A 27,860-nucleotide genomic window follows, 5' to 3' on the forward strand; every position below is an offset into this window, starting at 1 on the left:
AGGGGAGTGGCCAGCAGTCCAAACTAGAGTGTGCAAAGAAGCAAAGTAATCTCAAGCTCAATGTAGAGCAGTATGAATGATGCTCTGAGATGCTGAGTGGACACAGCACCTGGAGACCCCAGACAGACAAGTATCAACCACGAATTCTAGAATATCTTAGTTTAAAGCAGAATCTAGAATCTAGTCCAGGGAAAAGGTCTCTAGAAAGAGTTAAGGAAAATGTGTAGGCTCCAGCTAAGCAGGCTTCAACCCTAGTTCTTTTTTTTTTTTTTAATTTTTTTAAAGATTTTATTTATTTATTCATGAGAGACACAGAGAGAGAGGCAGACACACAGGCAGAAGGAGAAGCAGGCTCCACACAGGGAGCCTGATGAGGGACTCGATCCCAGGACTCCAGGATCACGCCCTGGGCCGAAGGCAGGTGCTCAACTGCTGAGCCACCCAGGGATCCCTCAATCCTAGTTCTAAGAGAACAAAAAATAAGTAATGAGAAGAACAAGGCCAAGGCTCATATAACAATGCTTACTTAGGCTCATGGCTGTAGGGAGGGCAGGGAAAGTCAGGTATAAGACAATGAGAACTCTAGTGGCTAATACCTTCAAAGCCTTAACCAAAATTGGCTCAGAACTGGAATGTGTTGGTAGAAGTTTCCTGATATTGTATCAGAGCTGAGGAGGACTGAGGGAAATCAGGGACTGACTTGGGATTCACTGAAATTCATGGGTGAAGGTTCCTAGGACTCTGGTATTAAGTAACTGAAAAGCCCTAATGGGGAAAAAATGTATTACAATAACTATGATACAGTTATTAAACTCTGGCATCTACCCTAGCCTGAGGATTGGTGGGAAACTGCTTTTAAACTTTTTTGTGTTTCCTAAAGGTGACCATTTGTGCGAAAATCAATACTCTGAATTCCTCAGTATATTTCTGCTATAATAGACAGGAACATGATTCTTCAGAGTATAGGCCTGGGTACATCTCCTTAGATACCAAGAAGATCCAGGGCAAGGGCAACTGTCTTCTAAGTTCTACAAGGAGCCACCCTCTAAAGCCAGAAAAGAATAGTTGAGACTAGGAATTTTAATAAACTATCATCTTGACACAAGTGAATCCAGTAGTTATATCTGCTCCTGGCCAGGAGTTCCTAACCAGCTTCTGGATAAATGCTTAATTAACAGTATTTTCACTCTGTCTGGAATCTGTGGTTAAAAGGTTAGTCATGTTTTGTTTTACAATACGAGGGGAATTTGGTGCCTTGGAAACACAGAGGCTAACACAGACCATAGGCCAGTGGTGTTCAACTCAGGCAGCATATAGAATCATCTGGACACTTTAAAAAAAAAAATTAGCAGTGCCAGGGCTCCACCCCTAGAGATTCTGACTTAATGCATCTGGGATAGACAATATGCCAAGGAATGTTTTAAAAGCTGCACAGGCGATCCTTCCAACCAGGTAGGTTAAAAGCAGCTCTTCTCAAACTCTAATAGGCATATGAATTCCATAGGACCTTACGAAATAAGCAGATCTTGATCCAGTAGGTCTAGAGTGGAGCTTCCTAGGTGATGCCCAAGCTGTCTGCAGGCCACACACTGAGATGTTTAAAAAGTAAGGGGAAAAGTGTTAGGAAAGAGGGTCCACACTCATGTCCTCCCAGAAGTATTAGTAGGTGAGCCCTCCCTGACCAAGGCAGAACACACCCTCACTCCCAGGTCTGTGGTTCTGCCCAAATTGTGAAGTTGAGCAGATGTTCCAGAGCTCAGAGATGACCTTCTGAGTTATGAAAATAAGCAATTGTCCAAACGTCCAGTAAGGCCTCAAATCAATCAGGGCAACACTAATGGGAATCCCAGAATGAGCAAATAAGAGTCAAAGCAATGAACTTAAAAAATGAATCTGCCTTTGTTTCACTTTGGCTCTGTGTTTGTGGGGAAACTCCACAAGCAGAAGCTTGTGTGGCCCTAGTTTAGTCAGATGGTGTGCACGGACTATAAGGGAGGAAGGGAGACACCAAAGAAGGAAGGCTCTGTTTACATAGAGTGTCTTAGTAGAACACAACACAGAGTCCACTAAATTCCACAGACCTAAGTCTTGGTCACTGAAGAGCAGACCCTGTGATGTCCTCCTGCACTGACTGCCATTCTTTTCTGTCTTCACTTTCCTGACATCCTGCTTTTCTCATCTCCCTTACCTAATCAGAAATGTCTAGCAAATGAACTCCAAACTCTATGTGACCTCTAGATCTGTATAACTCCTCAGCCTTACCCACCAGGACATTCTTCTTTTCTTTCCTTCCAAACTCAGGGGTCATCTCTGCATCAGGGCTGTCAGCATGACATTTCCCCACCTAGAATAGTTTCCTTTGCACATTTCCTATTATTGAAATTCTCCCACTCTTCTCAAGGCCCAGCTCCAACCCAATCTTTCTTCTCATGGCTTCTCTCACCCTCCAGCCACCACACCTTCCTGGCCACCTCCAAAGCTTTCCCTCATAGTCCACACATTTTACTTGCTCTGCTGCTCCCATCTTATCTTTTCATAAGAATATAGTGTATCCAAAAAAAAAAAAAAAAAAGGAATATAGTGTATCTTTCTAATCACATCATAAACTTCTGGCTGGCAGTACTGTACCTAAACCTTCTTGTGCCTCCGATACCCAGTATGGTTTTATGTAAATAACAGATGCCGCAATAAGATTTGTCATCCGTTTACCAGAGAGCATACCACAGCTGATATAACTGAGATTCCCAGAGGCAAGATTCTCAAGAGTTTCCAATCACAGACAAGACTACCCACAACTAACAAAAGTGTCAGTTGCCTCAATGCCTCAGATCCCTTCCTAGTCCAGTTATGTTAGCCATTATGTGGCACCAGACAGTCCCTGTTCTGGATTCCCTCAAGGCCCTATGCTTTACACTTTTAGAGTCCTCATCCCCAGCCAACCCTTGTGCTAGAGTATGCATCCAATCCTATAACCTAATCTTCAGGCCTGCCCAATTTTCAGTCCTTGTAAGGAAGTCAAAATTCCTTTCAGGATCAGGCCCTCAGTCTATTCCTCTAAAGAGAAAAACAGTAGGGTGTGGTCAGGAGAAAAGTGGAGACCCAGCCAAACAAATGTCTCCTAGAAAAACTACTCATACAGCTAGAACAAAAAGGTATGGCCACTCCACTAGCTCTGATCAGAATTATGCCAATGCAAGGCTGTAGATACATACAGTAGAATGCTGTCCAATACCATCTATACAGGAAACACTGAACCTTTCTATGGGGGGGGGGGGGAACCTGTCCAAAAAATAAATAAAAACAATGGAAACTATGGATGTGATCTTGAGAATGTATCAATGTGATCATTATCATTCTCTTGGGAGACACAATGCTTTCTTTCTGAAAGTAGACCTTGCCGAAGGGTCTTGGGAATATCCTAGTGTACTGGCAAGCCTTCACAAAGGTCAAAAGAAAAATGAGATTTGTTTGCTGTATGTTTTGTTTTCTCCCCCAGGGCTCAGTGCATAAAGGCCCTGCTCCTTTCTCCCCCAGGACTCACAGCCAAAAGTGCTAGTCTCAGTGGCACACAAGGCTTGCCTTAGCTAGGTTGTGTTGGCCTTGGGCACCACAGGCTGCTCTGAACCCTCCCCCACTGCCCTCAGGATCCTCTTTTGTTTCTGTCATACTTCTCTCAGGTCTCTGTCCATCGCATTTCAGACAAGTAAGAGAGTTAAGTTCAAGAAGGGAGAAGACTTTGCAATTAAATTGCTAATTGAGGAAGTACCAACCTGAAGAAGCTAATTTGCACTGACCTATTTAAAAAATCTAGCAGCAGATCAGGCATGAATTGAGGTACAGCCCTTTTATGCATCAGCCAACTGGCCTTCTTTCAGAGTAGCAGCTATCAATAATTCCATGCTGAGGACCATCTGATAGGAAATCAACCACAGGCCCCTGGAATGTCAGCATTCCCCACTGCTCTGTTTTCCCAGTTGTCAGATCTGTTTATAAATTGTCCATTTATAGCAAATCCAGCACCTGCTATGAACACCTCATCCTGCCAAGTGTTGGAGTGCATCTCAGGAAGAGCCACTATAGATTTTTTCAGTTCCTTTTAACCTTTCCCAACCCGAGAGTTTGAATATTTGCCTAGGAATTCTGAGGGAGAACATATTGTATATGGAAAAAGCTAGTCTATTAAAAGTTAGCATTTTGCTCCACTAAAAAGAAAAGAAAAAGAAAATTATCATTCTCTTGGGAGACACAAAGCTCTCTTTCTGAGTAAGTCTGACATTGGGACACATTTAAAATAACCCCTAAAATATTCAGCAGGGTAAAAATGCTCTGGGGAAAAGTTAAGGGAGGTTTTCTTTTTAACTCTATTATGTAGCTTTTTAGCTCACTGTCAATACTTCCACTTAGCAGACAATGGAGTCTGCTGCTCCAAACCATTATGTAAAATATATTTAAAGACACCTTCCCAGTGCTGAAAACCCAATATATGGCATAGATTTGGTTTTTTTTCTTGCCAGTTATACATTTGCAAAGTGCCTTGAATTAACTCTCAAAGTTCCATCCTTCCCCCAATCCCAAGATCCTTCTGTTCATTTTTTCTTTGCAAAGCAAAATAGAATCAATGGTATACATATAATATTTGTGGAGTGTGGGTTCACAGTTTCTAGAGAGTTATGAAATTCAACCTAGATGCCATCATGGACAGAAATGTGTGGGTAACCCTCAGGAGTTGGAGTGACCCCTGGATGCTTCAGTTTACACCTTCCCTCAATAATCCTTCTGAAGCATAAGACTGTCACTTTTTTTTAAGCCATAGAGGAAGACCCTAATTAAAAGCACATGGCAGAGGCAGGTAGTCTGAGGGGGTAGCACTTTTGATCCCCAGTGCTGCATTCAGCCAAGACGGTAGCCCCACATTTTTATAGGAGGACTTGATCACTTAACATTTCTTTTTAAAAAAATGCTGAGGTATCTGGATATAGAAAACAATTTTTGCAAGGTAATTATCATTAGTTAGGCAGTCATGAGATCAGGCAAAACAGAAGTGACTCAAGAAACAAAATTAAAGGGCATGAAATTAAACACCTGTGAAATTAAAAATGCTTGCTCTAGGTAATGGGTTTTCCTTTGCAGGGGCCAGGGGGCTTCAGCATTCCAGTCTGGGATAACTTGTAGCTTTTTGCTACAGTTTATATAGATTAAGCTAATCTTAGATTACATATGCATCAATTATTTCTTTCCAAGATGGAATTGTGCTTAATCCGTTATATGCCACTCCAGTGCAAATCATCTTTGCTTACTTTCTGGTCATTTGATGGCCATCTGTTTTACCAACCTGGATTCTTTCACTCATCACAGAAGTCAGTCCCCATTACTTGAGATGATCTCTGAGATGCCCCTGCTGGAGAAAGGAATGTGCAAATTAGGAGACTACAAATCAGTTTGAAAACTCAATGACTCCTTCCCATAAATCTGTGTCCTTAATATTAAAAATCATTTGGAGGTGCTGAAAAGAGAACTGATAGCTAACAGAAAACAGCAGCCCTACTCTCTTCAGGGCATGGATTAGCAGCAGAGAGGGACTATGCAGATCTAAATCCATATTCTGCTACCAAAAATAGAAAAGAGGAAACCTTTGAAGCCAAAGAAGGCCTAAGAATAACTGTCAGCAAAGAGGGAGAGCTCCATGGGCAGGAAGCAATGTTCAAGTGGCCGTTTTGTGCTGCTTTTTTTTCCCCTCCTCGGTGGCTTTCACATTTATCCTGTTAGAAAGATAGCTTTCAAAGACTTCCCTTTAACACAGACACATAGGCCTTCACAACCCGCCTTTCTACAGCAGCTCAGGGGTTTGGCGCTGCACATCACTTCCACACAGCCCTTGGTTTTGGTGGATTTCCCCCCAAGAGTCATTTCAATCTGTTTAAGGCTGAACAGTGAACTCTTCATAGACCACGTTACACAGAGAGCCTCAGTAGGAAATGGCTGGCCGAGCAAACATTTGTTTCCTGTTTTGCTTTTTAAAATTTCACATTTCAACTCAACCTAGCTTTCATCCTTTTAATTCTTTTTCTAGTCACAGAAATCAATGTACCAAACCAGTTAAGTCTAACTCATCTGCTTTGAATGACACTAGAAAAATGCACACTTGAATCTAGCTTACAAAAGGTATCCAAGTTAGGAGAGGTTTTTTGGAAACAAGACAGTAAGGGTGCTTTAAAATGGCCTGTGGGACAGATGGAGAGGCACAGAGGCTGAGAGGGTTACTAGAAGGAGATCTGGCCAATGTGTGGTGATAAGCAGCTTAAAGGCCAAGCAAGGAATGGAAAATAGGGTATGGAGGGATCCCTGGGTGGCGCAGCAGTTTGGCGCCTGCCTTTGGCCCAGGGTACAATCCTGGAGACCCGGGATCGAATCCCACGTCGGGCTCCCAGTGCATGGAGCCTGCTTCTCCCTCTGCCTGTGTCTCTGCCTCTCTCTCTCTCTCTCTCTCTGTGTGTGTGTGTGTGTGACTATCATAAATAAATAAAAATTAAAAAAAAAAAAAAAAGGAAAATAGGGTATGGAGAACTGAGAGAAGTAAGACATTGAGGAAGACAATACAGCCTCCTCTAGCCAGGCAGCCCTTATGCAAGTTAGGCAAAGGCACCCCTTCTGAGCACATACAAACTTATGTGAAGGTGCATGGCTGGATTTCAGCCTTCACTCTTCCTTATCCTTTGGCCAAATACCCTCTGCAAGGCACAGCCTACACCATACCATATCTGGGGTTTGGGGAAAATGTGGGCAGGAGACTGAGAAGCTCAAATGAGGAACTTTAGACAAACTGACAAAAAAAAAAAAAAAAAGAAAGTCACAGATGCTTCTGGTAGCATACAGGAAATCCTGTTTTGAATCAAAGAATTTTGCTGGCAAGTAGTGTTGGGGGAAGATGGCTGGCATAACTGCTTTCTCCAAACTAGCTCTCTCAAAACATGTCAATGGAACATTTTATCTTTTGTCATGTTTCATACCATGCATGTATTGTTCAATTTAAGAAAGCTTTGTGTTCATCACATCTAATGAGTATCTTCCAGGATTGATACAATTTATATTTATTTGTCAGGATTACAATCTGTGCCCAAACACAAATTGCTAGAACTAGTTATAATATGAGCATAGTTCATAGAATGAACCATTGGGGATGCTTAACTGCCTTTATCTCAAAGTTTTTAAATGTTTAATTGAAACAACTGACTTTAGCCAAAAGAAAAAATATAATCACCCCCACCACTCAGACAGATTGCTTTTTCAAGGTCATGGCCTCAATTTGTACTATGATCCTTTATCAGTCTGCCTGAGTTAGGTCCATGGTTGCATCATAGTCAGCAAAACTAAAATGGGCAAAAATTATAATCTCATAGAAAACAGAGAATCAAAGAATAAACAGTAAAATATGACATTTTGCTATTATTAAAATATAATCAGTATGTATCAAATGTACACTCTTGCTCTTGCTCAGGACCTGAGCATTCAATGACTATGAGGGAACCATTAATGATTATAAAAATGTACAGGTTTTACAATCCTCAACAACTGTAACATGCATCATCTCAGTGAATCCTCAAAAAAGTCCTTAGAAGTGGGGAGTCAGGGTGGCTCAAGGGGTCAAGTGAGGAGTCTGCTTGTTCCTCTCCCTCTGTTCCCACACTCCCACCCCTCTCCTTGAGCATGTGCTGTATCTCTAAAATGAATACATAAAATCTTTTTAAAAAATCCTTAGAAGTATGGTTTTGTCATCACATTTTGGTAGATGAGAAAACTGAGAATTCAGACAAGATGAAATCAATCAAACAGTAACAGAACCAAGACTCAATCCCAGGCCTTCTGGCTGAAAGCAATGATCCTACTAGAATACTGGTTCTCTGGTTCAAACAGAGACATCTCCTGATAGCTTTCTGCATCACAGACATGTCTACCTATTTCTAGGATGACAGCCTGAGTGGTGATGGGATCAGTAGTTATTCATTCTAGAAATCTCAATGACTTAGCTTTTGAGTATCTATTTTATTTTCTAAAAATTTCTTCTTCATGCACTCGCTCTGCCAAATACATTTTTGGAGAAGTTAGAATGCTAACTGATTTCAGTTAATAACTGCCTCTGAGTTATCTGCTTCTATAACCCCGTATCTCTCAATTCTATGAAGATTTCTGATTAAAAATGCAGAACTATTTTTTTAAAAATTAAAAACTTTTAAAAATTAAGGATACATTTGTACTTATAATTGCATGTGTCTGAAACCAATATGATTAGCTTCAGAGTATCAGAGTCTCAAGTTGTCTAACAAGTGACAAAATAATTTGGGAGGTTTTAAGGTCAAGGCTGTCAGTGATCCATCAGAACTACTTCCTAAGAGATTTAGCCATGTGACCAAGTGATGACACCAGATGATCAAACTCATCCATCATCACATTTTTACAATAAAAACAGCATCCCTTAGAATAAATCTATTGGAAATGGCATATATAATCTAACCAATTACCTAATGATAGTTCAAAAAATGGTCCCTTACTGCTTATATCCAACTTAGTCCTAAAAGTTTAGGTTACATCATTAAAGGTATCATTCCCCAACCTACTCTCTAGCACCAGAAATTCTACTTCTGGTTTTCTACCCTACAAAAAATCTTGCACATGGGAGATGTACAAAAATGTTTGTGGCAATGCTGTTTGACATTTTTCAAAAGTTAGAAACAACGTAACTGTCCCTCATTGGAGAAACAGATTTAGATACTTATAGTTAATGTAAATACAGCAGAATGCTATACAACAAATAAAATGGGGACATCTGGGTGGCTCAGTGGCTGAGCATCTACCTTTGACTCAGGGCATGATTGAGTCCCACATCAGGCTCCTTGCAAGGAGCCTGCTTTTCCCTCTATGTCTCTGCCTCTTTCTGTGTGTCTCTCATGAATAAATAAATGTAATCTTAAAAAAAAAAACAAATAAAATGAATGAACTGAATATACACATCAGGATAGATAAATCTCAAAATATATTGTTGAAGTTGAAGAACAAACTGGAAAAATTTATATTTAGTATGCTAGTTGTCTAAGTCCATTTTGGCCACTACCACAGACTGGGTAGCATATAAACAACAGAAATTTCTCACAGTTCTGGAAGCTGGGAAGTTCAACATCATGGTGCCAGCATGTCCAGGCCCTGGTGAAGGTGCTCTTTCTGATACAGATTGCAAACTTCTTGCTATGTTCTCACATGGTAGAAGGGAAAGACTCTCAAGTCTCTTTTAATCTCATTCATGATAGCCTTCATGACCTAATTACCTCCTAAAAGCCCCACTTTCTAATACTATCAATGTAAGGAGTTAGAACTTCAACATATGAGTAAGGGTAGGGACACATATATTCTAACCATAGCACTAGTATTTAAGTAAAAATTTAACACAAAAAATAAATTATAAATGGGTAGATACAAAGACATAATAAATATAAGACAATATTCATGAAAATTATACATACTGACTTCACAAATGGTCACCTCTCTAGAGATGGAAAGAAAGAAGAGAGCTTTGTACTACCTGTAAATATATCTTCAGATAGATTTACATTTTTTTTCACAGTAATCAAAATGGTATTCACATAAAAACAGGCGTATAGACCAGTAGAGTAGAACAGGGAGCCCAGAAACAAACCTTTGCATATATGGTCAAAGATTTTTGACAAGGGTGCCAACATCATTCAACAGGGAAAAAAGAGTCTTTTCAGCAAATGCTGCTAGGAAAACTGGATATTCACATGCAAAAGAATGATATTGGGCTCATACCTTATACCATATATTAAATTAGTTCAAAATGGATCAAAGGTACAAACATAGAAACTAAAACCATAAAACTCTCAGAAGAAAATAGGAAGGAAAAGCTTCCACTATGGAAGACAATATGTTGATTCCTGAAAAAAATAAAAAATGAAGTTACTATCTGATCCAGCAATTCCACTTCTATGTATATACTCAAAAAAAGTTAAAAGAGGAACTTGAACAGATATTTGTAGAGCAACATCTTTTCATCTCAATAGAAATTTTTCTTCAGAGGGGAGAAAGAGGTGAATCAAATATGATGAAATCTCAAAATTACTATTTCTTTAAACCCAGTGGTAGATTTACAGATAGTCTATTAGTTTCTGTACTTTTTATGTACTTGAAGGGTCTAAGCTTAATTTTTGTTAATTTGTAGGTTTTGAAGAAAAATTTTCATAAAATTATTCTGACTCTCACTGTTAAGTAGAAGGATGAGACTCTGGGATAAGGTACTAAAAGCTGATGGCCACCTCTCAAATTATTTGATTAGTATCCTGTGCTGTAGAACAGTGCTTCTCAAATATAAAGTGCATACAAATGATCTAGAGTTCCCATTAAAATGTAGATTCTGATTCAGTTGATCTAGAAAGGTCTGAGTGTCTCCCTTTTTTTTTAGTCTCCCTTTCTAATAGGCTCCCAGTTGATGCCCATGCTGCCAATCTACAGACACATTTTGAGTAACAAGGATCTAATGAACGATGGCACTCTACATATATTATCTTTCATCTCAAGTTTTCTTAATTATGTACTTTTGGATGATAAAGAGCTGAAGCCAGCATTGAGTACTCTTAAATGGAAAATTCATCATCTTATAATTTGTTTGATAAAGACTACCATAAAGCAAAATAAGAATTAAACCCTAAACATCACTGAATATATTTCAGAAAGACTACACCTCTTTTAAAAATACTAAATTAGAGGATCCCTGGGTTGCTCAGTGGTTTAGCAAGGAGTGGCCTGTCTCCTCATTTAACCGGCCCTTTCCCAATTCACCCTAAGACTGCCGGGGTCGGCTCCCTTGTAACCAGCCCTTGTGGGCAAAGAAAGCCTGGAACATGAACTTGCGGTCAGGAACTTGTAACAGAGCTACAACTAAGAAACTTAGAGCGGTAGTAGTCACGTATTTAAGAGTACATTCAGGTAAACAGCCAGCCGCACCCTGTGTACCCCTTCAGTGGCAAAGAAGCTGTTCCAGTCTCCTGAAAATGATCACTACAAGTGCTATAATTCTGAATGTAATGTCTCTTAATTAGAATTCATACAAGAACCTAAATAAATAATAAATAAAAATAAAAATAAAAAATTCGCCCCCAGGGCATGATCCTGGAGTCCTGGGATCAAGTACCACAACAGGCTCCCTGCATGGAGCCTGCTTCTCTCTCTGCCTCTCTCTTTCTGTGTCTCTCATGAATTAATTAATTAAAAAAAAATTTTTAACTAAATTATAAACTTTGATTCAGCTATCCAAATATATAATAAATGTATGGTTTAGGACATATTAATCCCTCTTCCCCAAACAAGTTGTGGAATAGAAATTTCTATAGCACAAATTTCCACTGATGGCATGTTACTTCACTTAATTACACAGTCCTTAAATAGCCTCTTTTTACTTTGTAAATTCCAGGATAATCCTAGGTTGGGAGCTAATAATTTCACCTACTATAAAATGACTGATTAATTGCCTAAAATTTTAAAAGCCTCTAGGACAAGATTTCTTGCCAGAATGGTTTAGAATCTAGTCTGTCTGGTGGGCCCCAAGGTGCCAATCTAGTTAACTGAATTAAAGCTTCGGGAGATACACTGTTCCCAGAATTGGCACAAAAGTGACCCACCCCATGCCAAAAAGGAAGAAATCCTCTATATCCTTCAGTTAATCAACAGACCATCAAATTCCTCCTTGAAATCAAATAGTACGGTTCTCCAAATAAATATAGTTGATTAAGAATAAGCAGACTTCAGGCATAATGATTCCACTGCTGAGTTGGTTTTAAATAACATAAGACTATAGTACTTGCAGCATACTAATCTTTCATCAGCCTCTCACTTCAGAGGCATGAATTGTCTTTAGTTCAAACTGAAAATTTTGACATATTTTCTAGGTCAATGGTTCTTTGGAATCTGTATCATACTCTTCCAAAGTAATAGTTATTACAATAGTAATATATACATAGAACCCACTAAGTTTCATGGTACACTAACTCTGTGCCAAGGTCTGTTCTACATGGATTATTTACATGGATTATCTCCTTGAATCTTTATAACAATGCTGTGAGACATATTATAATATCCAACAGATTCAGAAAATTAAGTAACAAGTCCAAAGTCACAAGTGAATGGCACTTTCTGACTCAGGAATACTGTTCTTCACCATGATGCTCACTTGCTGACTTTGTTGTTGCTATTCCCCATCGTGAATAGTGTCAAATAAGGCTGCTCCAAACTGCTTATAGAACTACAGCAAATTGGAAGAATGGCCCTTTCTTATAACAACTATCCTCCTCTATGTCTTTATTCAATCTCATTTGGAGTAGTCATTAGAAATATATGGGTCTATGGCTAATACAGCCAAGAAAAAAAAAATCATTATTTTTGGCAGAAAGTCTGCAATATTTAAGTGGAAGATCAGGGATCCCTGGGTGGCTCGGCGGTTTAGCGCTTGCCTTTGGCCCAGGGCACAATCCTGGAGTTCCAGGATCGAGTCCCGGGATCGAGTCCCGGGATTGAGTCCCGTGTCGGGCTCCCGGCATGGAGCCTGTTTCTCCCTCTGCCTGTGTCTCTGCCTCTCTCTCTCTCTATGTCTATCATGAATAAATAAAAAAATTGAAAAAAAAAATAAAGTTAAGTGGAAGATCACTCATACCTCTTTTGAATCACTCAGTTCAGTTTGCCTACTTAAAGCAGCGAGCAGCAGAGCTAAAACTTAGGGGTGTGTTGAGGTTTCTTTTTGAAGAACTGCTAGTTCTAATGGAAGCCTGAAAATAAAAAGCTGGGTTTGGGAAAATATCAGCACATTTTCATTTCTAAGGCAATTTGAATTCCCTCGCAAATGACTTATTTCCCTCCACAATACTAGGCTCTTAACTTTCTGGGCTTGATATACTTCAGTGAGTTGAGAGTAGCTCTATATACATAAAAATATTAACAGCCCCAAAGGAGGTCACATGGATTCAAGAATCATCTATTTACTGTGCCAGTGTCAAAAAGCTCACACTGGGTGAGTCAGAGGAAGAAAGGGCCAAGGGATATTGACACTATCAAGTCAGAAATCAGAAAGCCCAATCTATTTCAATCCCATTTGCAGTCTTAAATCACAACTTTTACTGACAAAGTCACTATTTCAAAAAGACATTTCTCAATAAAATGTAATTCAAGGGCAATTTGCTTGCCAGGGGCCAAATGGCTAACTTATTCTACCAGACTGGCATAATGCATTTTCCTAAGGACCTGAAGGCAATAAAGATATATTTAACTTGAGAGAGGAAACCAAGAGACCACAACACTTCCTAAAGATACAGAAGAATGAGTGATGGTTCTTTTAAAATTAGCAATTGCAAATCAAACACTAGCAAAGAATCAAAGAAAAGCAATTATGTCATTAATCACAGTGATTAATTATAAAGGGACCTAAAGTACATTTGTCTTATTTATCTTCTTCCACCTCACAAACATAGGGAGAAAATAGCAAAGCTAAAGGTTGCATCATGAGTGGGGTCAGAAATACAGGATGACCAATAAGTATGAAACAACTTTTTTTTAACAGATTAAACCATTTTTGATTATTTCTTTTTGGTTATACTAAAAGCATGGGTTTACTTAGTAAAAAAGCAGAGTCACAAATCATTTGAGACCACTCATCTGAGATGCCTGTGCAGAGATTTATGTAAATATCTGATTAATGCACAGGTTCATTGTGGTTTCGCACAGAGCACTGGACTATGTATTGCTGAAGAGAAACAATACAAAGAACTCATCATATCTCATAATATAAAAATTATCTATTATGTGTACTTGCCATATTTCCAAACTTAAGGATTGCCCTACAGAATTCAACCAATTATTCTAACAGACTAGTGCTTGTAAAATATTTTAATCTTGGGAGTTTTTCACACTGTTAAAGACTAATGCAGACCTCAAATAAATTGTTTCTATGTTATATCTATCAAGATTTACTATATTGGAAACTTAAAAAATGAGAAAATTTTAAAATACTTATTCATTAAAAAAAACATTAAAAAACAGTAACTATATTTTTCCAAAACAAAAATTAGTGTGAAGAGTGGCACTGTTTAAATGCTTGTCAATCTTTTTGATGTCTGACTTCATAGACAACCGAGTCCTCCTTTTATATTCAATCTGTTCTGATATGTTTTGGTTAAAGTATATGAAAAAGATACACTCTCAGACACTTACACAGGTGGAAAAGAGAGGAGCATTTTAATAACCTCTGCAGATAATCGTGAATATTCTTTTTGATACTATACTGAAACACAATAAATAGTTTTTTAAAAATTAGTTGCAATGTGGAATCTAAAAACCCTATCAACAAATTTTTCATACTGTTGGGGCACGTCGGTGATGCAGTCTATTAAGCATCTAACTCTTGGTTTCGTCTCCAGTTATGATCTCCAGGTCATGAGACTGAGCCCTACATTTGGGCTGAGCTCACCACGGTCTGCTTAGGACTCTTTCTCCCTGTCCCCTATCCCTCTCCCCCAAGAAGCGTGCACCCACTCTCTCTCTCTTTTTCTAATAAATTAATAAATAAATCTTTAAAAAAATGTCATACTGTTACACTAAAATCCATTGGCCTTATGCATTTTAATGGGTCTTTTACCCAGGTTATAATGTAAAACTATATACTATCATTTGGAAAGTGTTAGTTCACTAGAGTTACTAAAATCTTCCAAATGTTGACATATTTCTTTATGCAATAACAAAAGTTAACATTTGTTGATTATAATCATGCTAGCATATAATATTCATTAATGTAACACCGATCTCATAAAAAAATTTTTTTAAACATTGGGAAGCTATCAAGCTCACAGTGACAAACAGGCTTTTTAGAATTTTTGTTGGTTTGAAACCTCAGGTTTTTAGCACTGGCAAAAATACTGTCAGTTGTTTTCTGAAAGTAGCAGAAATTTACCCAAATTCAAATATCCATGGTTTGCCATTCCTTCAGTAAAGATGGTGTTCCAAATTCAAAAAATTGTATAACTTCCTTTTTTCAAGATGATGTACTTTATAAAGGAGATTTCCATTTGATCACAATGGATATTAAAAATTGTGTCAACAGTGTGTGATGAATAATAAATACAACTACAAATAGTCCAATTTGGTGCCTTTATTTCTGTTGAGACACTAGCAGTTTTACCAACTACTACTTTTGTGCCATCTTTGCAAATGTCAACACAAATACAAAGTAAGCTCTTACTTTAAAAACAATAAAGTATTGACCTTGCTGGCTCCCTGAAGAAGTCTCAGAGACCCTATTGGCCTGTGGGTAACACTCTGAGAAGCACTGGAGGAGACTACAGCTCACATAAAAACTCATCATGTATAAACTGTGTACTTTAGGAAACAGTAACTGTGCAATTCTGGAGTGTAGTTTCTGAACAGAAGGCCTCCCAGAATGAACTCTTGACTGAGAATCAAATATTATACGTCAAAGTGTCATTTTCGTTTCAAAAATTGTGTTACTCTCTTTGAATGTCATCATATAGTAGATGATAATAACCATGACTGTAGAGAGGGATAGTTGCAGAAGATGGTGAGGAAGATGAGACTGGAACAACCCAGGAATCTCAATGACAGACCTGTTGGAGCCAATGCCCAATCACCCAATCACCCAATGACCACATCTGGTAGGCAGTGGAAATGCCAGGAGCCCCAGGAAGGGAAGAGAGGCCTGGTATTTGGCATTCCAGATAGATGCAGCCAAAAAAGGAAGTTGGGCAGATATTGCTAGCATCTGTGAGTTATGTATTTCCAATGAAGACACCGTTATGACAAATACCACTGGGGTTCCTCTCCTTGTCCCTCTGGCTTAGCTGGCAAGACTTCTTTAACATCTTTTTAGATCTCTTTCAGCACCTACATCCACGCTCTAGTCCCATATTTACAACAAAGTTTCAAAAGGGGAGTTAAGTGGCTCCTTACTTTCCTACATCCCAGATCTTGAATAAACATCTTATTGTATCACTCCAAGAATTCATGTTTATAGTATAACTTTGTACTTTTCACTTTTTATGTGAATCTTTTGTTATGCTATATTTTTTAAATCCTCATTCTTATTACTCAGAAGTGGCATCTCTTGTTCTATTGATTCTGATGAGATTTTTGTTGGTGCTGTTTGGGTAACAAGAAAGAACTCCTGGGGTCAGACAGGGGTATACAAGGTCTTTCGTGTTGTGTACAGAAAATACTAAAGAGGCACTGTAACTAAGTTTCCCCACATATCCTACATGATTTATCTATCAGCAATTCCTGTGGTATTAGTAATATCTGTAATTTCACTTTATAGGTGGAGAAAATGAGGAACCCAAGGTTTAGCTAACTCAGTTAAATCAGCGGACACATTTAAGATTTGGATACTCTCAACCTGATGTATTTTCTCCTAGGCCAGTGGGTCTGGGGGATTTCAGCATCCAGGCTCATGTCCCACCTCTCTATCCACCACCAATCTTACACTATAACCCCACCAAAAAAAATCCACGCCATTTTTTAACCATTTGTTGTTAATATCTGGGTAGTTAGAGAAAAGTGATAATGACAGCGAATACTGAATAAGTATCAGTAACAAGAAAGAAAGAAAATAAGCAAAAATTTACTAGAAAAACTTTTCCATGCTGGCTTTTAGTTATAAAAATATGTTCTAAACATGAGCTTGTTTTTTAAAAATACATTTTGAATATAGATTCACTTGCCCATTTCATCTCACCCACCAGTATACTGATATCTATAATTAATGACTGGAAGCAGAACTCTTAACTTCTTTCAATTTGACTGTTAGGTCTATATTTGTATTATAGAAAGTGCTCTATAATTTAATACTTATTTTTTTAAATGTGCTGCTTTGAATTGATCTGTGACCCCAGTTGCCTTGTTTTCCCTGTCTTTGTTCTATAAGAGCTTCTGTTGGGTCCTAATTTATAGAACTAAATATATTCTGACAGAAGCATAACCCAAGCCCCAATGTTATTAAGGCTTCATTCAATTATAGGTAGGAATGAAATTAAGAAGCTTCCTGTAGTGCAGAGAACATTCATATTGGGCAAACTATATTATTAGAACAGTGGCAGTTTCTACTATTGCTTATTTCTACCTTTCCACTGGACCCTCCATCAGCTCATTATGGATACTTGAATTATTGATAATAACTACTTGGCACTTAATTAGGGCACTGTGCTAATGAGGCCAAATTGCAGCTGTGTGTCTGTGGCTATGATTGGTTTCACTCCATTTGCCCCAACTTCAGCTCACTATCTTGCATTATGCTTTCCACCAAGTTCACAAACGGAACTTAGCAAGCAATCAAGAGTTGACTCAATAAAAAACTAACAACTGCTGTCAAATAACTTTCAAAATGCTTAATCTATGATAAGGAATCAAAAGCACTACCTAAAATTACTGTGTAATTCTTATTATGTCTTAAAGTTGTACAAGGCATTTCAACTAATGGAAACTAAAATACTACTGAAGTTACTTTAAATTACCTTAACAAACACTCAGTGTCTATAATGTTCATAACATGCTAGCCATGGTAAGTGATAAAAAAAAATGGATAAGGCCTGGTCCCTAGCCCAAAAGAGAGGTGGGAAGATAATTATAATATGTATGTCATTATTAAACTGTATGTTGAAGATAATGTCCTAAGCACTGTATGTACATTACCTTATTTTCTCCCCAATCATTTAGGTAGGTATTATTATCCTTATATTACTAACAAAGAAACTGAGGCTCAGGAAGAGTAAGTGATTTACCACAGATATTAAATGCTTGAGCTATAATTCAACTCATGCCTCTTTGATTCCAAAATCTTAACAATTAACTACAATGCTACAAAGTATAAAGACTCAAAATGGTAAAACAAAGCACACAAAAAAACCTACTTAATATAGTTCACATTCCTACACTTTGCCAGTCCATTGATGAAAAAAAAAAAAGTCACAGAAACATCAATACTGTACAAATCCTGTTTTTTGCTTCACCTGCAAAAACCACAAAGGAGATGCATTTTCATATGTGCTCACAAACCACTCTTCCAGTTACAGTCCTCAGGAGGCACCTAACTGAGGCATTATGGAACATGAAGAGTTTGTATTGGACTTTTTAGAGGCAGAATCTTACCCTAGAATGGAGGAAATAGAAACTGGCTATCACAATGATGTTTAAAGAACACACAAATAATCCCACTAATATATATTTACTTTTGGGATTCCCTCAGAGATGGTCACTCACATACACACTCAGATTGAACCTGGTCCCTTAAATCTCTCAGTCATTACTAAGGGCATTCAAAGGGTTATGTCTGCAGCTTGAATCGAAAACAAGCATATGCAAATGTGTAACTGAGAAGTTGCTTTTTTTTTTTTTAATAGGGAATTAGGGGTTTGATTTCTGTTACATAGACAATACTATATGTTCCCTATACTATTTTTTTGTGAGTACACAGAATGTATTGCCTAGATTTCTCTGCAGATAGTTTGGGAACTGGCAGGATTCAAAAGAAAGTACTGAAGCCACTTGTTACACTGGTCATCAAAAACATCTCCCTCAATAGGCTAGCATTCTTTTTTCACTTTGTGGTGATCTGGGAAACCGTGTGTCTAGATAACATGGTCAAATGAGGAAAGTCCTACTGCATCCTTGAGTTATAGCCCCAAGGCAAGCTGCTAAGAAACACTACCTGATCTGAGTTAGACTCTTATGTGAGACAGAAATAAATCTGTGTTCCACTAAACCAGTGAGATTTGGTGGGTTATGTTACTAAAACATTGCTTAATCTATCCTGACTGATGATTGCCCCTTAGTGAAAGCTCCATGACTCTTAATATAAAATATATCAACAATTTTTTTCCCAATGATATCACTGTGTTTGAGATTTAGGATAACAAACAATGGGTTAGGAACTATGGAAGACAGAGTTGTGCCACCCAAAAACCCCATGGTGACAAACTGAAAAGGGAGGAAAGGGACTATAGGGACTATACCATAAAGGACTGCCAAGAACTACTATATGTACTGGTAGGTCCAGGGAAGGACATGGATTATGGGGTAGGGATTGGATTATGAGGTACTTCATCAAGGGGGCTGGAACATAAAATTGGGTAGTGGATAGTAAACGGACTAGGGATTGTTTTTCTGAGATGTAGGATTTAACACTTTGGGGAAGACCCTAGGAAATGGTAAACCCACTACAATGATAGCTCCCAGAAGTTTGGAAAAAGGTATGGACATGCTGAATGAAGTTGAAATGCTAGAGTTACCACAGTGGATGGTGAACAAAGGGATTAAGAGGCGCAGGGAAATGGCCATACTGGAACGGATATATTGTTTATGGTCAGAAGACTCATCAGAATATTATGTTACACAGGAAAGCCCAAAGGACACACAATTTTTTTTCAGGACACACAATTTGTAAAGCCATAAAGCATACACCAGTGAGAAGGGGAAAAAAAAAAAAAAAAACAGTATTGGCTCCTCTTTGTAGGCCAGGGCTGACTAGGGTAAAAGATACCATTATAGAACTAGCCTGACTGACAGCCAAGGAGATAATAGGGCTCCAAGAGCATACAGTCCTGAACTGCCAGAACCCAGCACTTTACAGTCATTGCAGGAATCAGTAAAACTGAGGTGGCAGTCAAGGGTGCCTAACTCGGAGCACAGCATCCAGAGGAGCAAAATAATAAATGACAGACAAAAATACTATTCAACGGGCAGCCCCGGTGGCCCAGCGGTTTAGTGCCGCCTTCAGCCTGGGGTGTGATCCTGGAGTCCCAGGATCAAGTCCCACATCAGGCTCCCAGCATGGAGCCTGCTTCTCCCTCTGCCTGTGTCTCTGCCTCTCTCTCTCTCACTCTCTCTCTTTCTCTCTCTCTCTCTCTGTCATGAATAAATAAATAAAATCTTAAAAAAATACTACTCAACTTGTACCAGCAAAAAATTAAGGACAGATAACTGGCAAGAGAAGGCATACATCTTAATAAAATGTCACAGTCCTTGCCCAGTTTCTTGACCTGAGGTATTTTTCAGATCTAAACCCATGACTGAAGATGTGAACAAATCCACAGGAGAAAGGACCACCATGCTACACCATTAATAAGGAAGCACAAACCTGGTGAACCTCTTGAGGTTCTGGAGACAAGGGCCCACATGCAAGAATACTTTGTCAACCTACATGGGTGATACAAAAGGCTGTCAGATTTCTGGGTGGCCTAGACAGAAAAGGCTCTATGGCAGGTCCAGGCTATGGTAAAAGTAGTCCTGCCACTAAGGCCATATGGTCTATAAACACTATGGTGCTGGAACTATCAGAAATAGGAAAAGATACCATGTGGAACTGATGTAAAGTCTCAGTGGAAGAATTATACTACAGAGAACTACAGGTTTTAATTCCTGTCTCGTTGTCTATTTCCAGCGAACCCAACCCATGATCAGGGTAAATGGGATACTTGGAACCTTGCCATGTGATGAGGATGTACTACAGAAAGAAACACGAAAAAATATAAAGTTCATGAGAAGCATATATTGGTATATCTCTATGTTTCTGCATTTTAAAAATAGCACCCCAAAACAGGCAATTCATTACTTTATCCATGAAAAACTTTCTGAAGTGTATTGCCAAGATCCACTCCACGCACCTTTCATAGGAGGAGGCCACTATTCTCCCAAAGGCACACAAGACCCAACACTCAAGTAGCAGTGCCAAAGCCTGATCCTTGTATTCACTGAAGAAGAACACCAAAAATATCTTGAAAATTAAAAGGATTTTGTTGGTCTTTATTCTCACTGGTAGACATCATACTAGGGAAGTGTCTAATAAGTCACTTTCCCACCTTCCTTTGCAACTATGGCATGGAACCTATGGAAAGTTTGCCGAGATCTTCTATGAAAGGTTTCCTCCCTGATTAAAAAAACAAACCTCACAAGGAAGTATACTCTTGACGCCTGAAACCACAGCAGCCATCTGTAACCATCAAGAGAGACATCAAACTAAAGAAGATAGTACGATAAGACAAAAGTCTGTGTCCTTGATTATAACACTGAGCTGTTGAACCAATCCACGAAGTAATCTTAAGTCCAGAGTTTTTATTTTGACATTATATATCCCTTATTTTTAAAGCCATTTTTACTTGGATATTATGATTTTCAGGCAAAAGTCCTCTGTTTTGGCATTATCTAATCCAATAACTTTGTTTCACGGATAATGAAACTGAAATTCCAAGTAAGTAAGCAACTTGCTCAACACTTACAGTGATTAAGTGAAAAAGCTACAGCTCAAATGCTGGTGCCCTGATTCTTGGACCAGGGCACTTTCTACCAAACCTTGGAGAACATTCTAGTTGGAATCAAAAGGAAATAGGAAGACCAAAGAAAGCGGCCTGGTAGGCTCTGAAAGGAAGTAAAGGCACTCAAGATTTGTGATAGAAAGTACAGACTAAAGGGACAGGATTCCAGCCAATTATGAGTGACTTCCTTGTCTTGTTTCTGACCTCAGAGCCCACCCTTGTATCCCCAAAAGCCAATTAAAAATAAGCACTGACCATGTCACTGTCCTAGATACATAAAAATAACATTACTGTACATGACCAAAAGTGAACCAGATTCTCTGAATTTTTTTCCAACTTCCAAAAATAGTTAGGACTTTCTGCCAAAGACAGTGGGGCTTGAATTCCCATGAAAAAAAAAAAAATCAGCCCATGGCATTTGCTCCAGTGTAGAAATAATTAAATACACACTCAAGAATGGAATTCTCCATGCTCTCTTACCCTACTAGCCTGTTTTCTGAAAACAAAGGGGGAAAAGTGGCAACCAAGATGTAGTGAAAAAAGCACCAGACTTGGAATCAAGAAAACTGGGTTCAAGACTCTAGGAAACATTTGCCATTCTTTTTAGTGAGCCAGGAGCTAGTCTTTCCTTTACAGGCTTAAGGAATCTCTCACCTTACGATATGGAACCTATCTCTTATATAAGTTTCAAAGGCCAGAGATATTTATTATCCCAGCCTCCCTTGCAGCTAGAATTTGGGCACATGATGGCTCCACTGTGATAACTTACTTGATGTGTCAACTTACTGGGCCACAGGCTGCCAGATATTTGGTTAAACAACATTCTGGGTATGTTTGTAATAATATGCCTATGAGGGTGTTTCTGTATGAGATTAATATTCCAATCCACGAAAGAAATAAAGCAGATTGCTCTCCAGTGTAAGTGGGTCTTGTCCAATTCATGGGAGGCCTGAATAAAATAAAAAGGAAGAACAGAAAAAATTTGTGTTTTCTTCCTATCCTTCCTCAAGCTGAGACATCTATCTTCTCACATCCTAGGCTCAGACTGGAACTTAAACCATTGGCTTTCCTGATTCTTAGGACTTTGCGTTGGAATGAACCTATACCATTAGCATTCTTGAGTCTCCAAGCTTGCCAACTACAGAACTTGAGACTTCTCAGCCTCTATAACTATATGACACATTCCTCATAATAAATCTCATTCCTTATTACCTAATTCCTTACAATATATCATATATATCCTACTGGTCCTGTTTCTCTGGAAAATCCAGACTAATACATCCACCAATCAAAAGCACCAACCACAGTTTTTCAACAAGAAGTCAGTGAGGCAAAGAAGGATCCAGAAAGAGGGGTTGGTGAAGAGAAGGGGAGGGAAAACAGACAATTGATTAGATCCTCTTAGTTGAGATTTGACCTGGAATCACAGGAAACAATCCTCAGACTTTACAAGAAACATGTAGGGTGTGGGGCTTTTATTTCTCGGTGTTGAGGCAGTGAACATCACTGATTCACAAGTCAGCCTTTAACTCTTGGCCAGACTGCAAGCTCCATGAAGAAAGAAATCTTCACTGGCCTATTCATCACTGTACTCTTGCACCCACCTCAGGCCTTGGAGCTAGTAGCTACTCAAAACTATTTGTTGAATGAAGTCATTTTCGTAAAGGAACACATTTGATTTGCAAATAGAATCATTTTGCTTTAAGATTTTTTTAATACTGACCAAAATCAAATATTGTCCAGTGTAGGAACTTTGGGGAAACCCCAGCTAAAAGAAGCACAATAATAACCAAAAAGGTTTGAATTTGGACTTAACCAGATTTGACTGTGGTGGGCAGAATTCACAACACTAAACATTTCTCAAACTATGAAGGATCTAGTGACTGGCACTTTGGCTGGGAGGCCATAACCTCCAGCTATACAAATTCTCGTAGCCCATGCCAAGATGAGCTGGGATACAGGGTGATAAGACCTGCCTGGACCACTTTTTGACTAGACAATTGCACCAGGGGCTCAGCTCACCTTCTAGTCTTGTATCTTGATGTTGCTATCAAAGGGCAAAAGGAGGATCAAAGGAGCAAGTAGATTCCCCCTTTATAATCTGCCTTGTAATCTAATCTCTAAATCTAATAATGCCCTTGATGTGTTTATTATATTACAAAACAGCTTTAGTTCAAAAGATAACAGAAGCCTACAGTAAAATATGTATAAAAATGGAAAATGTAGCTTCTTTTGTCAGAACTATACTTCAGGCCACTGTATGGAGGTGGCAGCACACTGGAAGGGCACAAACAGATACTCGACAGCGCTTAATTGGAACAGAAATTTCTCCCGGCTGATGCCAGGCATCCTAACAAGCTGCAGAGGTACAACTTACAAGCAGATATTGTATGTGGGTCACTATCTAACTTTACATGTACTAACTCAAATAATCCTCACAAATCCCAGTGACTATGTTACCATCATTTTATCATTTTACAGAGGAGGCAAAGCAAACACAGAGAAGTGAGTAATTTACACAAGTTCACACAGCTAGGTTGGGAAGAACTGAGATTCAGACCCAAGCATTTGGCTCTGGTCTACGCCCTTAACTACTATACAAGTGAACACTAACTGAAAAACCCAGTACTTCCTGCCATAGATAACATGGCGCTCACTGCCAAAAGATGAGCCAGGGCTAAGAATTAGTGAGTGAGGAAGGGGCTGAGGAACAAAGAAGAAGTTTAAGGCCGTTAAACACACACACAAACACACACACACACACACACAGACCAAAGTCACCTTCAGTTTATTTACTGATTATAAAATAATATACTTACAGGAGAAAAATTTGGAAAATATTAAGTATAAAAAAATTAAAGTCTCATCTCCGTTTGAGTCTTTTATATTCATCCACCGATCTTGTTCATCCATCTTACCATGTGGCCTATCAATTATTCAGTATACTTTTGCATTGTGGTGTGTGCCTGGCTCTGTGGAGCAACTGTAAGTCATAAAAACAAACTCAGCTTGGTTTAGAACAAGAAATAAAATTCACTTATGAAATGTCTATTACCTACAATTTTAGGAAGGTTGTTATTAAAAGTGATACAAATGGAACACAAAGGGTTTAAGGCAGCAAAACTAGGCTGCATGATACTATAACAGACATTTGTCAAAACCCAGAATGTACACTACTAGGCATTAATCCTAATGTAAATTATGAACTCTGGGTGATAAGGATGTGTCAATTATAGATTTATCAATTGTAACAACTGTGCCAGTCTGGTGAGGGATACTGATAGTGAGGAAGCCATACATATTTGGGGAGCAGAGGATAATGTGGATATCTCTGTACCTTCTGCTCAATTTTGTTGGAAACCTAAAGTGCTCTAAGACAATAAAATCTCTTTAAAATTCAAAAAAAATTTTAAGTTTGAAAAATTGATACAAAGTTAAAATAACTAATGCATTGTGTTTATTGTGCGCCACACATAGTTCTAAAAAGCTACATGAATTAACTCATTCAAACCTCACTACAACCAAAAAGATGAGACTATCCTTTAAATCCTCTTTTTATAGATGAGAGAGCCAAGGTGCAGAGAAACTATGTAAGTTGACAAAACTCACAGGTATTAAGTGGTAGAGGCTGACTTTGAATCTGAGCAGGGAGCTCCAGAAGCTCCACCCCTGATTTCATGATGACTTGGGACAGCAAAGGATGGTGGGATTGCTTCGTTGAAGGACATGGGTGAAAAGAAGGGGGGAGCTCTAGAGTGGTAGGAGCAGGGTGGAGGAGGATTTGAGGCAGATGAAGGAGGAATCCTCATTTTCTTGTTTCTGGAGTATTTCAGAGCCTCCCAATACCTTGTGGGTTCACTTCCACCAGGGCACAATGCTAGATTTCTGATCACTGGGTGGAAGGTCACACCAAGCAAAATGACAACCATTTCCAGAAAGACAGTCACAGTGGACTTATGCTCACTGTTAGATAAGCACTATGGAAGTACTGTATCTTTAAGCCAGAGTTGAATATCTCTGCCTCAGTCACGTGGTCCTGTGCCTGCCCCTTCCCTCCCCTCATAGCCCTATCTCAAGTCTCTTTCCAGTGCCAGCTTGCCCTCCAGGCCTGCCCCAGAACAATGTTCTGCCAGCATTCCCCACCTTTTCTTCGGGCACTGCTGCTCAGGTTGAGGTTTGGACCTGGAGGTCTACACTGGACAGGGACAGCCTGATCTGAACTTCAGATAATGAGAAAGTTCTGTGTTTGCTCGAGGCATGACAAGTCATTCAACAGAATTTCCTAGTAGTTAGTACTCCACTCCAGCTGTGCCCTCACTGTATCTTTAGGGCTGCTGAGCGCAGCCAATCTTGACAGGCCTGCTTCTTTACTTCATTCTTCTTTAAGGGGCATTACTAAGATTTCTTTCTGACAAAAATTTCTTTCTGATTTTATGATATTTCAACCACTTCACAAGTTTGCTTAAAACTATACCAAACTATATTTGAATACATTTTCAAATGTCATCTGGTAACTTGAGTCCAAAGTTACTGCCATTAATTCCTACCCTCCCAGCAGGTACACACCACCTTTCTTCCATCACAAACTGTAATCTTAAGAAAACAAAACAAAACTGTAATCTAGGCTGGTTGTTACTGCTTTCAATAACAGAATATGCTAGAAGTGACATTGTGCCAGCTCTGGCCCTGGCCTTGAAGGGACTGATAGCTTTCCTTCCTACTCTCGGAGCCCTGAGTGCCATGGAAGAAATCTCGGCCACTTCACTGGGGAGAGGCCATGGGGAAGAGCACAGAGACACTAGACATATGTAAAGAAGCTCTGTTAAATGTCCAGCCCACTGAAGCCTTCAGATGACTCCAGACCCTGCCTCCACCTGACTGCATGCGATCAGAAACTAGAACCGTCAAGTTCAGCTCATTCAACCCACAGAATCATGAATGACAATAAATTTTTTTAAGTCTCTTGGTTTTTGGATCAATCTGTTCCATAGCAACAGATAACTAAATTATGATCATTCATTTTAATCCAGTAATTCTGGCAATCTAGAAAAAAATTCTGAAATATGGACCAAGATTCATTAACAAAGATGTTTAATATATCATTGATGCTTGCTATAAAAAAGTAGAAAAATGTAGTATAATAGTCAAGTAAACTGTATTTATAATTTATTATGTAGCCTAAGAAGAGTTCTTAATATAATAAAATGCTTAAAACATATGTATCAAAAAAAGGAAAGAAGGACAAGAAACTGAGTTCCCCAAATTGTACATACTCTATGATCACAGACATATATAGAGAGATGAGAGAAAGTAAATCGGCCAAAATGTTAGCATTTTTAACTAAGTGGTAGATATAGAATGACTATTATTTTCTTCTTTATACTTTTCTGGATTTTCCAAATTTTCTACAGTGGACATGTATTTTATTTTTCTTATCATAAAAGTAATACATGCCTATTTTAAGGAAAAAAATTTTCAAATACAAAAGGTCATAAAAATAAACTGATAATTAACCAAAGCCCACCTTATAGAAAATAACCACTGTCAATATTCTGGCATTAACATTTAGGATTTACTTTCTTCTATACATTTCCATGCGTAAATGCACATTTTAAAATAGGCAATGATAACATACCACATCTAAAATAGCAGTGTAAAAAGTTTGCCATTAAGCAGTAATTTATATATGTGAAAACTGATATTTAGCAACTTGGAGAAAAAGGCTTCTTGCTGCTCCTTTTTCCTTAAAGTTGCTTTGGAGGATCTTGAACCTGACAATGACCCACAGCAACTGAAGCCTGTTTACCAAAGAGGTTATAGGCAGAGCTATGCCCAGCCAGCCTGATCTGGCTTAAACCCCACTGAGACAAACAGGATTTAGTCCTTTGACTAATCCACCAACATTAAGAAAAAAAAAACCAATGGGCAGAAAACATTACACGTTATATAATATATATCTAATAATGTTCCACAGGGGTGCCTGGGTGGCTCAGTCGGCTAAGCCTCTGACTCAATTTTGGCTCAAGTCCTGACCTCAAGGTCATGAGACCAAGCCTCATACTGGCCTCTAGGCTCAGGGTGGAGTCTGCTTCAGATTCTTTCTCTTCTGCTCTCTCTGCCCCTCTTCTCACTCAAGTATATACTCTCTAAAATAAGTAAATAAATGAGATATTTTTTAAAAAAGAAATGGAAAGAAAGGGTAACATATAGGTTTTTATACATTTTGTTAGGCATTAGATATAATAATAACAAGAGTAAGAGAGGAGGAAGAGACCAGCTATAATTTTTGCAAGCTTTCCATGTCAGGTAGCATACTCAGGGTAGTTAAAATACCAAATGCTCCTTACAAGTATTTTTGCCCCCATTTTACAAAATGGGAAAATTGAGGCTTAAGGAAATTAACTTGCCTGAGAATACACACCTGGTAAATGGATTTGAACTCAGTGTTATTTAATTCCAAACCTCTGAGCTCAACCACAAGGATAATCTTCCCAACAATTC

The 27,860-nt window shown here is 38.6% G+C and overlaps 1 long non-coding RNA gene across 1 annotated transcript in view; it reads right to left on the minus strand.

The window, feature by feature from the left end:
• LOC140633634 (uncharacterized) overlaps positions 1-27,860 on the minus strand; it is a 424,514-nt gene that overhangs the window by 389,771 nt on the left and 6,883 nt on the right. Inside the window, exon 2 of the long non-coding RNA XR_012031206.1 lies at positions 5,333-5,398. This is a non-coding gene — a long non-coding RNA (uncharacterized lncRNA). The remainder of the gene's footprint in view (positions 1-5,332; positions 5,399-27,860) is intronic.

This window comes from Canis lupus, chromosome 5 (genome assembly GCF_048164855.1).
Source record: "Canis lupus baileyi chromosome 5, mCanLup2.hap1, whole genome shotgun sequence".
NCBI lineage: Eukaryota > Metazoa > Chordata > Mammalia > Carnivora > Canidae > Canis > Canis lupus.